This window comes from Acartia tonsa, chromosome 2, assembly GCF_053477335.1.
Source record: "Acartia tonsa isolate MP-2025a chromosome 2, ASM5347733v1, whole genome shotgun sequence".
NCBI lineage: Eukaryota > Metazoa > Arthropoda > Copepoda > Calanoida > Acartiidae > Acartia > Acartia tonsa.
The window spans coordinates 3,011,022-3,022,892 of NC_137261.1; positions in this window are offsets into that span (position 1 = coordinate 3,011,022).

Consider the following 11,871-nt stretch of genomic DNA (forward strand, 5'->3'; position numbering starts at 1 on the left):
TAAGTATCAACTTCCTACACTGACTAAGTAATGTTGTATAGCGATATTAGAGTGCTATTTGAGTATATTAGTGTATAAAACAATTTTTAAAAGCGAAGCTTTTCTATAATTAGGGTCGGTCCGTACGTCCGTCCAAGATAGATAGCTTTTATTCGTTAATTTAGGCATGTTAGAATTGTCCTATCGTTTTCAAACTTTGCATGATGATTCCTGAAGAAGTTGGGTACGATTTAGAAAGCGTAGCAACTCTATAATCATTACCAGAATGTCCGTACGTCCATTTTAAACATGTTGATTTTTCTACTTTTTAACAACAAATTTTCAAGTGTTCTAATTATCCGTTTGATCTGATTTTTGGTATATTGATTCCTGGGACAACAAAGAACAATATTATAAGCGAAGCAACTCTATAATCAAGTCCAAAAATGTAAGTATGTCCATAAACATTATCCTGCTTCAAGCAGTTTTTCAACAAATTTACTTACACTTTTGCTTTGGCTCTTATACTTTTAAATTCTGAGTATTCAGTTCAGATACTATACAAGTGTTAATGTCCGTTTGTCCTACCGTTTCAGTGCTTCGCTTGTATGGATGTTGTCATCCTTGTTTATTGTTTAGTTTACTATTTTGTACTTCAATAGATTTTACACTAAGAGCTTTTTTCATTAATTTTATGTTCATTTTTATTCTTGAAATTTCCCAGGATAATGAAAATTAAATCAAAAGCTTTCCCTCTAAAATGTACGATGATGTTAAATTTATTCTATGTTAAATCATGTATAGTTTTTTATAAATCTACTCTATAACCTTTTTCGGTATTGTTTATGATTAGTTCAAAAGGGGCACGTAAATTATAAAATATAATGTTGACGGTCGGACAGCTGGATAGATAGCTGCGTTCCCGATATTACATAATTAAATTTGTGGTTAGTTTTTACGGTATTGTTGCATATTAATTATTTTTATATCTTCCTGCAAATTAATGAACAAGCAGATCTTTAAATATTTAATCTCAATAATTTATTTCCGGGCCGACAAAACATTCTATTCATTCTATCATGTTTATTTTCTTCTTCAGAGAAAATTGACTTTTATATATGGTTAAATCTATTAGTGTGGGTCAAAATCAAAAATTCATCAGATTTGGAGCCATTCTGAAAGGGGGAAAAATAATTAGTAATATAAATAATTCCAATAAGTTTTGTCATTGAATTACATCTTTGGCACTATTGTTCTTCTTTTTTTTGATGTCTTGGGCTCTTAATTTTTCTTCAGATTAGATATCTTTCCCTACCCCTATAATTATTAGTTAAACTGAATCTGTAATCTAAAATGCTATTTTGTATGAATCTTAAAAGAACACTAAATATTATATTAAAAGAATATGACCAACCTGACTTCAATAATTTATGTCGGAAATATTTTATTTAAAATTATTAGTATAAAACATATTGATATTAGGGCTCGACAGCTGCGCGTCAGCCGCGACTAAGCTTTAAATGTATTCCCTTTTTGGATGCTTTTCAATTTTTTGGAAAGAGGGATTGCTGTATTTGGGTCAGGTTTAGACTTCTAGCTAATTTTAAAATTGTAAAATTTGATTATTTCATACATGAATATTGAATAATGTATATGGTTATAACATTAATGAATGGAACACTGTATTTTATTTCATTGCAAACCACATTCAACTGTATACTATTAGCCGTAGCGCTCTTTTTATAAAGCTCTTTTTTAAGAATATAAGTAAATTTGAATACGTAATATGAAACAAAAACTAACCAATTTTTAGTTATGAATAAAATAATATTTTTGGAAACTTAACAAAAAAGGAGAAATGCAAACTCTATTATGTTTAAGTTAAGAAATTTCTAGATATAACATTGTTGAAACATTCCATTTTTCGTTTTACGCAGGATACAAATAGATATTTCAAAATATAATTTGAAATAAGAAAAAGCCAGTTATTTATTATAATATTTAAACTTACTCCAAGGGAGTGGCCTGAGGAGTACGTTACAGACATAAACTAGATATAGAGGAGCTTGAAATATTTTATAGCAAGCAGTTAAATTTTTTGCAATTTATATTTGTTTAAGATTATGCTTTTTTCAGGATGAAAATGGACAAAGACAGATAATTCAACATAAACTTTATTTTTCCTCTAAATTATAAAAAAAAATAAATGCATACACAAAAATTTGGTTAAGATTGAGCAATAGCCATTGTTATATCCCAGTATCCTTGGCCATTTCAAGACCTTATCTTATAATTAAATTAAATTTAAACTATGTGCAAATTTTAATTATTATATCAATGATTTTTGCACTTTGGTTAAGAGTTTTATTTAATCAGGACTGTTACTTGTAATTTTACTTGTGGTTTTACAGATGACCTCCTTGTGTTTTTAAAAAAAGTAAATAGCCTAAAACCATCTCAGAGCCTATAAGAGGCTTCACTGTAAAGAAGAACCATATCGGTTCAACGGTTAGCGAGATCCTTCGCTACAAACAAAAAACCTTATTACTTTATATTATAGGATAGGAAGCCATTATCTACAAAAGCTTACAAAAAATTATCTTTCTGTTTTGGTAACACATGAATATCTTCAAAAAGTTTTTTTCTGTTTTTGACATATCCAAATGTGTATTATATCCTGTAAGGTATTTTGACTAATGCTTAATATCTCGGAAAATTCTAATTTTTGGAACCGATTTTTATTTCAGGGAAGCCTTAAAAAGCTTACTGTGATTGTTTTGACTATTCTTTTTAAAGACAAGGGGCGAAGCAATTAGAGTTAGTTTATGAGTATACAGCAATTTCAAAATTTATTTTATGCCATAATACCCGAGGGAGAAGAGATGGCCTTTTATAAAATCAAAACAACATTGTTGTGTCTATTTAATAATGAGCCTAAGTTATATTTTGATAATGGTAGAAGTTAATTCTTCAATTTACCATACCTATATCATAAACATTCGTATATTTTAATTACTTATGTGTGTATATAATAATGAATTATAATATTGGTACAATGATATAATTTTATATAATAGAAATACAATTGTTTAAATTCAATTTCTTTTTTGTTTTGTTTTTTGAACAAAAGTCAATGCTGTACATACTTTCTTTGTGATGTCCAATTTTCACTCAAGTTCAAATTTAATATGATGACTTTAAGGAGTAATTAACTTTTATGATATAATAATGTTTGCTTTATTTCTTTTTAATTACCCTTAATTATGTCATACGGTTTTAGTATAAAGTTTCTTATTGTTTAATATTTACACAAAATCGTGAAAGAAGTTGTATCAACTTTTTTTTTTATAGCTAGCCGGTCCTTTTAGTAAGTAGTAGATGTAAAATTTTTCATAGAATTCAGATATGCAATCGGTTTTTTTGTAGACCTCTTATTTTTTAAGTAATTTAAGTTTAAAATAGAAAAATTAAGTCGATTTTAAGGTACTAAAATGCAACAAAAAAAAGAAAGAAAATGGCCATTATGAACAAAAATAGTAAGATCTTTAATTTGACACCTTACTTTTTCAATTCTGTCAGGTAATTATTGAAAAAATCGATTTTTTTAAACCCACGAGAATAAAAACTTTGAACTCAATTTTATCATTTCACAAGTAAAAAAATATGGGTTCATATATACCTTTAGAATCAGAAAAATATTACGAATCCATTGTAAGCAAAATTGAAAAAAAAAGTTTACAATATAGTATATAAACTACAATAAAAGGAATTATATGAAAATATCATATTATATTGTACAGGCAACGTCTTAACTTTTGAATTGGGTATAAAAATGGGAAGGGGGTATAGAGGGGGTAAAGAGGGGGTAAAAAAGGGAAGACGATAGTGTTGCCAGAACAAAAAATACAATTGGCCATTTTTATATTTTTTTATTTTTTTACTTTTTTTCAATTTTGCTTACAATGGATTCGTAATATTTTTCTGATTCTAAAGGTATATATGAACCCATGTTTTTTATGTCTGTTTGAGAAAATATTTAGGTCTAAAGTTTTTATTAAACCGAGGTTAAAAAAATAGATTTTTTCAATAATTACTCAACAGAATTTTAAAAGTAAGGTGTCAAATTAAAGATCTTACTATTTTTGTTCTTACTGGCCATTTTCTTCTTTTATTTTGTTGCGTTTTAGTACCTTAAAACCGACTTAATTATTTTTTTTAAAAACTTAAATTACTTTAAAAATAAGAGGTCTATAAAAAAACCGATTGCATATCTGAATTCTATGAAAAATTTTACATCTACTACTTACTAAAAGAACCGGCTAGCCATAAAAAAAAAAGTTGATACACCTTCTTTAATAAGATCTAGAATCATTAAGGTTTTTAATTGAAAAAACGATGAACTGAAATTAGTTTCCGAATGTGAACACATTTTCCTAGGTGTTTCCCAATCCTATCTCAATATTTGTGTCTCAACCATGACACTTTGGTTGAGTATGACTTCCGAATTAGCGGGAAGTTCTCGAGATCTGTTGGCGAACATACAAACCCCCAATACCAGGAACCATCAAGTTTCAACAGCAGGTTTGATTATAGATTTATTGATGAAATTATTTCAAAGTCCTGAAATTACAAAATCAATTAGTTCATAATTCCAGTTATTTATAACCACGTAATCTTAATTGCTTTTTAAAAATCATTTTCTCTACGGTTAAGAATCTTTGGAAACTTTGGCTTTAAAGGAAAATTATTTGGTTTAATAAATCATTGTTAAATGCAAAAATAAAGGCACATAAAAAATACTAAAACATATATTAATCATTATTAAGTTTCATGTTTAGCTGGCTAAAGCCTTTTTAAAACTACATATAATCGTCCTATACACCATTCTTCTTAATGAAATTAACAAATTCTACCTGAAGTTCTTATGGTTTCAAATCCCTGGTATACTAGGGTCGTTCACGCACTATGAGACCAATGATAGGCCCAATTTTGTTCTCCGAAATCTTCACACACTCATATCTCATTCAAAAGTAACGAACGTGCGCATCAAAATATATAAACAATCCATACCGCGTCACTTTATGAAAGGAAAGTCAAAAAAGACGACATTTGCGCTTAGTTTAGGATAATGATAAGGAATTAATTTCGAACTTGATAAACACAAAGCTTCCTCGAAAAGAGGTTAAGACACACCCCCCGTTTGAAAGTCAAATTAACTTCCTTAACGAGATTCAAGGTTTTTTTGCGCTGAGCACTAGCAACATTTCTCACTAAACTCAACTCACCATAATCACATGAGAATGGCCACATCCCGAAAACGTGACAATTTTGCTCCTAACTAAATGAAACCCCGTGAAATGCATACACAATATTATACTCCTCACTAGGACTCATAATACCTCACATTTTAGGATAGAAGGATGGGGATTGGTTTGTACCATACAATATTCCAGGCACATGACACTCACAAGATCACATACACAAATCCTAAAATGGATAATCCTATTAATCATGATGTTGTAAATATAACAACTTATACTAAATAATAATCATTTCATAATCAATAGGTAATAAATCATTATTAATAAATCAATAAGTACCTACGAAATCAGGTTGAAATGTAAACAATAATGGTAAAATAAAACGAAATAAATCTTAGACAAGAAAATTAAGATTTATAGGTACTTAAAATTAAATTTGTTAAGCATCAAAAAGAGTAGTAAGAAAAAATATTTCAAAATCCTTGGGCAGAAAGTTTTTCAAACTTAATGAATAAGAACTGTACTATCTTAATCAACAATAAAACTTTTTAATACTTAAATAATAGCAAAATAATAATATCTTCGTTGGAATTTTCATCGAAATTATGAAAAAAATACCAATTTTTCTTTGTAAAAAAAAATGAGACTTTAAATATGAATTTTCAATCATTCCTTGATCTGAATAAAAATGTTTTACTTGATTGAAATTCATATATAATTTTTAAAAAAATCTGCTAAAAAATACTTGATTTTTTTTCTTAGAATAAATATCGAATCACGCAACCTCGACACATTTATTCCTTTTTGGTAAACTTTTCAGGTAAGTTTTATAATGAATTGTACTTTTGAAATAAAATTAAACTCAATAAAATTAAATTTGAGCATATGAAATAGAATAAAAATTAATCGCATTTCATTTGATTCTTATTTTAGGCATAAAAATAGGCATATGAAAAATGTGGCTTTTTTTTACTAAAAAAAATCTCAATTTCCATAAAATAAGAATCAATTATTAATCATAATTTTTAACAACTGCCTGACTGATACAGCATGTTCTTCCAGGGGAGATTTATCTGACAGCCTGAACAAGACTCTTGCAGTCTTTCTCCCATCCTCAATCCTCGTCACTCGGCCCATCCGCAAACATCTCATCAGCGGGTTGGTACTCGTAACCAGAACTATATCTCCGTCGGCTAGTGGCTCCGCCATCTCATCCTTCCACTTGGACATCCGTAATATCTTCGGTAGAATCTCCTGGCGGTAGGCAGTCCAAAACTGGGCAGACAAATCTTCTAACAACTTCAACCTGGAGGAAATTTGGTCCTCCGGTTTCATCGCCACATTGCACAACGGCTGGCGGTCAACATTTCCCAGCAGCTGGCCAGGGGTAATCAGCCGCCAATTCTCCACGTCGTTCGCAGCTTCTATCGTCAATGGTCTGCTATTCATCAACTTGCTAACCTCTGCCAACAGCACCAGGAGCTCGTTAAAATTAACAGAACTATTCACCAACTTCTTGGACAGCAATCTCTTGGTTAATCCCACCATTTTCTCAGCTTGCCCAATAAAATGGTGGGCTCGGGCCGGGATCTGAGACCAAGAAAACTCTACCTGGCTGCCCAACTTCTGCTCTAAAACCTTGCGAGCACCGGATAATTGTGTGCCCATGTCGCTTACTATAACCTTCGGCAGACAATGAACAGCCTCCAACTTGCGCAGGGACAACAGGATACTGCTGGTATCATACTTTTCCAAGGCATCTAACCATAGCGCCCCTGAGAACCTGCAGACTACCACGAACACCCACACCTTCTTCGTTGCTGTCTGGCTCCTCGTTTTGGCGGCAGCTCTCCTCGTAACCAGCGGACCCATCAGGTCAACTTGCACAGCTTCAAATGGCCTGCTCGGGACCAACTTGTCAGGTAACACATCCTTCATGGTAGTACGACATTCCTTGGCCCTCCCAACACTGCAGGGCCAACACTTCTTCACTTCCATGATGGACAACCTCCTTGCCTTCACAATCCAGCACCAACGGCGGCTCTCAGCTAAAGTTCCACGGACACCAGAGTGAAGCTCAACATGCGCTTCTCTCATAAAAACAGCAGCTAACCAATTACCAGGCTCCAAAATTATTAAACCTGGCATGTCTTCAAATATCATTTTACGGCCACCAGTAATGGCGTCAATGACGGGCTCTCCACGACCAACCATTTTCAGAATTCTCATCTCCCTGGTCACATAATTTCCTCCGGGACCAACGACAGGCCAGGTCAATGATACTTCATGCACTAATGGATTCAATGACGCATAATTGCCTTTAGCGTCATTTATCCACTCATCCTGTTGGCTACATGACACAATGAAAAGTTCCGCCGCCGCCATAAAATTGTACAAAGACGGCTTGTACACAGAATCTGCGGCTGCTACATGACTACCAGCGGCTGTAGTCTTACCTTCTTGTCTGCTCTTTAGCTTCTTCAACCAGGTGTTCGATACTTGCAGGACAGCTGCCATAATACGTTTGGCCTGTCCAAATGATCTCCTGTGCTTAAACCTAAAGACATCTTCAGCGGCTTCTCCGGCAACTTTCATTGAACATAACTTAACCATTTTGGTATTCAACTCCTCTGGTGGTAAATCCTGCTTGACTTGTTCGGCAGTTTTCACCGGCCACGCACTTTCATCCTGGCGCAACCATTCTGGGCCCAATCTGTACCTGGAACCTGGTCCCAAATCTGATACCTTGCAGGTGCTTCTGGTGCCCAAATCTGCAACATTGTGTGTCCCCGGGACCCACCTCCAGTCATCCTTGTTGGTTGCAGATTGAATTTCTCCAATGCGATGAGAATTAAATGTGTTCAACATAGCACTGTTGGAAACTATTTGTGATAAAACACACGATGAATCAGTAAAGTACATCACTCTGATAACATCAAAGGGCAGGGCATCTCTGATGGACTTTGACAACCTTGTGGACATCTGGCAACCCATCAATTCAAGGCGTGGAATTGATTCACACTTGACCGGCGCAACTCTTGACTTGGTGGCTAGCAGAAACGTTTCAAATCCTTGTCTAGTTGGCCACCTCAAATATGCCATACATGCATAAGCCTCTGATGACCCATCCGAAAACATCATCAAGGATGGAAGGCCAGTTGGTTCCTCCGGGACCACACAACGGTCAAACTCCAATTTAGCGACCTCAGCTCTGTCCTCCAGCGACTTAACAAGTTCATCCCGTAGACTTTTTGGAATGAAATCTTGCCAGCCCAAATTCAGCAAACATGTTTTCCGCAGGACAAGTTTAATTCTCAACAGAATAGGGCTGCAAAGCCCGATCGGGTCGAAGGTCTGGGCGGCGAACCTGTGGACCATCTTCTTTGTCAGATTCTCGTCCAAGGCGTCCTGGAGGTTGTACAAATCAGCATCCTCTTTTACCTTCTTTCCCTTGACTTTACCATCTTGGTTGACTCTTGTGGCGATGGATAACACATCGGTGGCTGGCTTCCATATCAGCCCAAGAACCTTGGTTGGCTGGCAATCATCTCCAGAATAAATGACTTGTTTGAAGGAAAAACTACCTTTGCCGATAATTCTGTCGGCTTCTTTCATCATCTCCTTGGCTTCTGGCACCGATCCTGCTCCCGAAATAACGTCATCTATGAAGCTGTGCTTCTCAAGCTTGACTGCAACTGGAATCTGAGGTAACTTGAAATCCTCCTCAGGGTAGGTAGGTATTTGTGGCTCCTTCCATAATTCAGGTTTAGCAACAATTTCACTACCGTTTATCTGCCCCTCTCCATACATCTCCTTGACCTCTGCTTCACTCTTTCCGCCGAACAGGCGGGACGTCAACTTCAGGGCTGTAACTGCCAAATTTCCCGCAGCCAACTCGCCAAAATTCACAACTTTAGTCAGGTAAATTTCAAGTGGACCGTCTGGCGTCGGGGAAAATAAAACTCTTTTCATCTGGCTGTCGAACTCTGTGGCCAGGATGGAGTTATAAAACTTGGAGATATCCGCGGTTAAACCAACCTTGTAACCGCGGAAAAGCAACAAATGATAAAAAATCTTCTGCATTGGCGGCGGACCTCCCAGCATTATGTTATTAAAACTGGTACCCTTGAACGTCAGAGAACTATTTGCACACAATCTCATGGGTGTGGAACTTGAATCCTCCTTGAAAGCAACCACTATTGATGAACAAGACTTAGGCCCTTCATACTGCAATTCTTCAGGCGTGGCTTTTTGAAACACGCCTCTGGATATGGCGTCGTTGAATACCTCCACATACATTCCATAGGTACCTTCCTTGACCATCTTGGCACGATCCTTTTCAGCAATTTTGCGGGCTAAACTCTCATTGTATGGCAAAGTGTGAGGATCTTCAATGTAAGCATATTGACCTGTCCACTTGTTGGACTGCAAGTCTAGTGTTAAACCTGCCTCAATTATCCTCTGCCTCTCACGCTGGTCCCAGGTAGTGCCGTCGGCCATAGCCTTGCACTCTTGACAGGCAGTACATCCTGGACAAAGTGCCTGCGGCTGTACGCCAAACAATTCAGACGTCAGAAAGTCTGGCAAGGTGCCTCCACTGACACTGACAGCCTTATATGCCGACTTTTGATCTCCAGCTCCACCGTCAGCACTTGTACAGATAAAACCACTACCAAAAATGGTTCGCCACAACATAGACTGGCCCACTTTCTGGTAGGTTGATGGAAACACGTCAGGATGTGTATTTCCAATAATGATATCTAAGCCTCCACTAATATATGTAAATCTTTCTGGCGGCATTCTAAATATTTCGGCGGCGGTTTCGGGGTGGACCGAGCGCATCTCGTTGGCCCCGCCGAGGGTAGGCATGACCGCTGCCTCAAACTCCTTCAAATTACCGTCCCTATCCTTCAGATAAAACACAACATTGCGGCAGGAAGACTCACTGCCGTCAGCTACAGAAATAGTTGTATATCTGCCGGTAGATTTCATTTTCAACTTGTTGGATAACTTCTCAGACACAAGTGGCAAATTTGCACCAGAGTCAAACATGACAGTGGCGTGGCAGGTGCCGCCGCCAGGTGCTACAACAGGAACTAACTGAAGTAAGAAGGTGCAGGGGCTGGGTGCAGAACTTGACTTGTAGACTGTATTCACACCAGCACTAGCCTCATGGAGCAACCTAGAATGATATCTGTCGCAATTATTGGTGCCACAAACACCAAGCTTATCCGATTTATTACACTTGTCAGCAGCATGGCCGTCACACAGGCAGAGTTCACATAACTTCTTCTGCTGGACAACTTTCTTTCGGTCAACCACATCCATCTTCTTAAACGTGAGGCAACGGAAAATTGGGTGTTTCTCCTTGCAGCTCTCCACAGGACATGCACTGTTCCACTTGGAAGCCTTGTCCTTTCCAGCCTTTCCATTCTTATTGTCGCTGCGGCCAGATACTTGCGCGGCGGCAGCTCTGTCACGATTTCTCTTGCCGGCGCTAGTGTCATAGGACATATCACCGGCCAACATTGCTCCCCTGGTCCTCTCCAGCAGTTCTACAATCTTCTGGATGTTTGGTTGGTTCATGCTACCTAGCTCCATCATAATTTTCTCTCTCAAATTTTCAGGGCACTTGTCTTTAAAAATATGAATAAGAGTTAGGTGGTTGTAATCCTTAGCTGCAGAACCAACGATGGCTTCTACTTCCTGCATCATGCTCTTGAAGGTAGCAATTGCACTAACCACGTCCACAGGTTTATCCACAGGTTTCATCTTGTTCAGCTTAGTTAAAATCCTCATGAACCGGCGAGTGTTTGATAAAAACATCTGATCGAGAAACGACCATTGTTCATTATGATCTCTAATCGCTGACACTTGCTTGCGTAGTTCCGGGTTGGTTATCACCTTCTCCATACACAACATCAGACTTAACCTCTGGTCAGCAAATCCGTAACCAGAGCATAGATCCTTAAAGACCTGTTTAAAGTTTGGGTAATCCGTGTCAGTACCGTCGAAGGACGGCAGCAAACTGTTGTCCCAGCGCCCATACTGCGGGTTGGAACTCCGAATATCCACGGCAGACATACTTCTGGAGAGCATGGCAGGTGTCCCACTCTCATCCAAGTTAGATGAACGACGTTCCATCTCTCTAAGCCTTCGGTACATATCACGTACTTCTTGGCGCAACTCCACGGAAATTTTAAGCACTCCCATGTCCATCTTCACCTTCTCAATGACGTCGAGGTTCCTGGCGACAGTGCTTGACCTCGCGTCGTCTGAATCATTGTCAAGCCAGTACAGAATTTTTGTACACTGCTCCAACAACGCATAAACTTTATCTGCAACAGTTTTCTGCTCACTAGCTTCATCCAAATCACGCTTGAACTCGCGCAGCTCACTAGTCTCCACGGCAGGTTTTAGACTTTTTATTAGGTCAGATTGGTCCTTGACCTCACTAAAAATGTCACGAATTGATTTTACATTCACATTTTCACATGAACTAAAACTTTGGCAGGCTTTTAGATTGTCATAAAACACTTTTAACTGTTCGTCAAACACCTCTAGCCTTTCACTGCCAATAGCGATAGCTCGCTCAATTTTCTGCTTTTTGGTTAGTGGCATATTGATTCAC